We start from the raw sequence: 4,734 nt of genomic DNA, 5'->3' as shown, positions 1-4,734 counted from the left end.
GCTGGAAGAAGCTAGTTGCACGGGTGCATGTGTCATTTGTGGATGTAGTCTTGTATTATTGACCTGTGCATGAAGGTGGTGTCTGTTAGCACACATATTACAACATTAGAATTTTACTGATTGGAGCTGGTGCTGTTTGGGTATCAAGAATTATAAACTTCTGCTCACTTTCTTATCATTGGTACATCTTCACGGCACAGTGATCAGACCAAAGCAATATAACCTCAATTAAGGATAGTTCGGGGGGGCCAGCCTTCGATATATTTACTGAAGGCTTTTGACACATCAGGTTTTAATCATTGCAGCTCAAGGACAGAGAAAGTGAAATTTAGTATGATTGGAGCTGGAGTTTATTTGGTGCTCAATTAATCAGTGGTATTACAAATGACTTTTCAGACTTGTCATTGAAAATACACAAAAGCATGAACCCAAGAGGCATCAGGTTGGCCCTAGGGACTCTGCTGATTGCTAATCCACTGCCTAAACACTTGCGATTTTATCACAGTTCAGCCATTTTGGGGTAGAAATTTCCAGTAAGGGTGAGGTGAACTCTTCGAAGGAGGGTTGGGGTAGACTGCTGATGATGTGATTTATTATTACAGATACTGCTAGACCTATGTATTTCCAGCATTTTCTGTTGATATTTCAATTTTTAGCATCTGCAGCATTTTATCTGTGTTATTTTTATAATTGTTTTGCTCCAGGTCACCAATTGTTGGTTAAATTGTTTGCTGAACTGAACTCTTCCTCTGTTCAGAATTCCAAGAAAAAAATGTAAATTCCTGGCATCCCTTGGTGTTTCAAGGGCTTATGCTTTGAGGCAAGTATGGAGTGTGGGGTTTATAGTGTGGGCGTTCTGTTCTGATTGACTTAATCAGGCCATTATATTTTTAAGCCCAACCCATTGGTTTTGATTTGCATAGAATTTAAAGAGCAGGGAAGAACTGCCATTTGTTAACGTTGCTTAGACTGATACAAAGGAGAGTGGTTTTGTGTTACACCATCGCCCAAGGGTTTTCAACAAAAATGTTTAAGTTGTTAGGAATTTCAAGTTTCTTGCAGAATATTTATAAAATGGTAATAGCAATAACTTGCATTCATATAATAAAATGGTGAAACATCCCAAGATGCTTCACATCAAACTAAATTTGGCACCCAAGCCTCATAGGGAGATATTAGGACAGATAAACAAAGAAATTGGCCGAAGGAGAAGGTTTTAAGGCATGTTTTAAAGGAATTAGAGAAGGATTTAGGGAGGAAATTACAGGCCTTAAGTCCTTCTCAGATGATGGCATCAATGGTGGAACAAATAAAATTCAGGATATGCAAGAGGCTAGTATTAGATGTGAGCAGAGATTTAGGAGTTTACAGAGGGGAGAAAGCCATGAAGGAATACTTTAAAATCAAGATCACATTTAATGGGAGCAAATGAAGGATAGGTAGCGATGATGGGAGAACAGGATTTGGTACAAGTGAGGAAACTAGCACTAGAGATTTGGATGAGCTAATGATTATGGAGAATAAAATGAATTTCTCATGGAAGAATCTTTTCTGAAGAGCATATAATTGTATCTTAAAATCTTGTAAAGAAACAATAATGCCTTCAAAACAATCAACAGTGCTATATAAAGCAAAGTACACATTGCAACTTTTAAAACACTTTACTGGTTTTTTTTGAAAAAGGGCTGTGATTCTATTTACTTTAGCACCGGCAGATTTTATGTTGCATTGCTTACAGTGTTCAGAGTCTGGTCCATTCGAACCAAGGGCTGCATTGACAATGAGGTTGGTTCTAAGCTAATAATTGATACTGTTTGAAATTTTTCCTAATTAACAACTCCGCTCCTTGACAGATCAACAGTTTCATCAATTTAACACAAAGCTAGAAAAAAGTTTTGAGATTGAGACAATTAAGTCTCTCTTTATTGTAAAAGTAGGGAAATGCAATAGGAAGTGTCTGACTTTGTCACTAGTTGACTATGCATTTTGTGATTTTTTAAAAAAGATGATTCAGTTATGATTTTCTTTTTTTTCACACTGGAGTTCTTGAACGTTTATATAAATAGATCTTTTTGTCAAAGGCAAGATGTGATGGCTTAATTGTCAAGACATTGAGTTCCAAGTAGCACCAGGGAGCTTTGTTGCATTGTAGTAATTGTGATAGACACATAGGGACAGTAATGCACTCAGTGTGGTGTTGAAGGTGGAGAGGTGGGAACTTGATGTCCACTAATTCTGTTTCTGTTGATTTAAAATAAATCTATAAAAATATGAAAAACATCCCCATTTCTCTCATGCCTTTCTTTGGTTTTGTAGCAAGAAATTTGTACATCTTTCTTGATGTTCACATAAATGCTATGCCAGTTGACTAATACGTATTATGACTTAAGTAAGAGGGAAGTTGAGTAATGTTTGTTGGCTGTTACTTCCATCCCATAAAAGAAAAAATTGGTTGTTTCCTTTGACCAAACGGAGTGTTAACAACCCATTTCCTTTTTGTACCACCCCATGCCTGCTCCCATTCACCAATATTATTACACACCTCTGGAACATGTGGGATTTGAACCGGGGCCTCCTGGCTCAAAGGTAGGGACACCACAAGAGCCCTGCCCCAGCCTTACTAAGACAGGTGAGTAAAATGGGGTGAGGAAATGCTCCTCCCTTCCCATTAAGAAAAGCAATTACAGTAAGTATTGGGAACTATTGATTGCATAATGGCAGCACCCATCAAGAGAACCACAATCCATCTCAATGAGAACCATAATCCTCCTTTCAGGAAATGCTCTGTGCCCATTTCAGCCCAGAGAACTTCTATAAAATACTGAAGCAGTGTATAATAATTATATGTCCTAAAGGCCTATTTAACCTGAGCAGGGATTAAACTGAATCATCTGTACAGGAGCAATACGTAAGTTAGGTACTCAGTAAAGAATGCTTTATGTCTTAATTCATTAAAACCTCTCCTCAATCTAAAATACTCATGTGTATGATGGAATACACTTGAATGGGTGCATTTGCAGCAAGGTTTGAAACTTCCGTTCATCCAGGATAGAACAGGGTGATTGATCAGTGTCCTCGTCATTGGACTTAATAGGTACCCACTTCTACAACTGCTAGGCTGTGGCTACAGTGCACAATCTATAGGATGCACTGTAACAATTCATCAAGATTATTTCAATTTCAACACACTCAAATGTTACCATCCAGAAGCACAAGAACAGTAATGTCACAAGCCCATTAGCAATTCCAATTTCCTCTTGAAGTCACTCACCTTCCTGACTTGGATATATATCAATCTGGAATCTCCGATCTAATAACACCATCATCATAACAACTTGCATCTGTACAGCATCTTTACAGCCATAGAATAATACAGCCCATCATGCTTGTGCTGCTCCTTGCAGCTATCCAATTAATCCCACTTTCTTCTTACAGCCCTGTAATTTTTCTGCCTTCAAATATTTATCCAGTTCTCAGTTGAAAGTTGCTATTGACTATTACTCCTTCATGCAGGGCATTTCAAATCAGAACAACTTGATGCATTTAAAAAAAATGTTTCATTGATATTTATTTGGGATCTTTTCAAAATGTTTGTGTATTTCTGGTTACCGAGACTTCTGCCCTATCATAGAAGAAGAGTAAACAAAATTTGAATATTAAACTGTTAAAATACAAGGAGAAATGACTAATAGCTTGGTCAAAGAAGCAGATTTTGGAGAATGCTGTCTCTCAAAAGATGACAGCCCTATAGTGATCTTGTAAAATTGTCTAAAAGTTCATAGGTCTCTAATCTGCTGTGAAGTGAAATAATTATGCTAGTTCCACGCTTAACATAGTTTCAACATTGAGCCTGTCATTTCGACCTTTACTTGCCGAGAACCTGTATTATTGCTACTGTAATGTCACAAACAGTGAGCTGGATTTGGCTTCCTTAGGTGACTTAATATGGATGGACAAATGCATTTAGGGAATATTGGAATCTGGATAATCAGTAAGATCCAGCATATGTAAGCCACATCTTAGAGATCTTGATCTTAACAGTACAGCCCTATCAATAAACTTCTATAACATTTAAAAACAATCCTTACTCTATATGGTCATAGAATGATTACAGCACTAAAGGAAGTCATTCAGCCCATCTTGACTATGTTGGATCCCTGCAGATATGCCACATACATCTTTTACTAGGAGCTGACTATGTTGTCAGGATTAGTTCTACCCTGGATATTTCAGTCTTCACTACTCACACACAACCTACATCTACATCAGGATGAAAATCAAATTCGAGCTAAACTCCAGGGCACAATTTTCTGAAGAAGGGTGCCGACCCGAAATTACAACTTTCATACTCCTCTGATGCTGCCTGGCCTGCTGTGTTCCTCCAGCTCCACACTGTGTTATCTCTGACTCCAGCATTGCCAGTTCTTACTATCTCTGAGGGCACAAATATATTTTGTCTTCTGGCCCATGACCAATAAGTCTTTTGACCAATATTGTGAAGAATTTATCATGCAGATATAGATTATTTGGCTCACCTGATCTATGTTAATGTTAGGCTCCACCCCAGTTTTCCTCCACTCTACTTTGTCTAACCCTAACTGCATATCTTTCTAGACAACAAAGTGCAGGGCTGGATGAACACAGCAGGCCAAGCAGCACCACAGGAGCAGAGAGGCTGACGTTTCGGGCCTTTTTTTCTGATGAAGGGTCTAGGCCCGAAACGTCAGCCTCTCT

Source organism: Rhincodon typus, chromosome 38 (genome assembly GCF_021869965.1).
Source record: "Rhincodon typus isolate 14 chromosome 38, sRhiTyp1.1, whole genome shotgun sequence".
NCBI lineage: Eukaryota > Metazoa > Chordata > Chondrichthyes > Orectolobiformes > Rhincodontidae > Rhincodon > Rhincodon typus.
The sequence above is the reverse complement of the archived record's forward strand: the minus strand, read 5'-3'. Positions refer to the sequence as shown.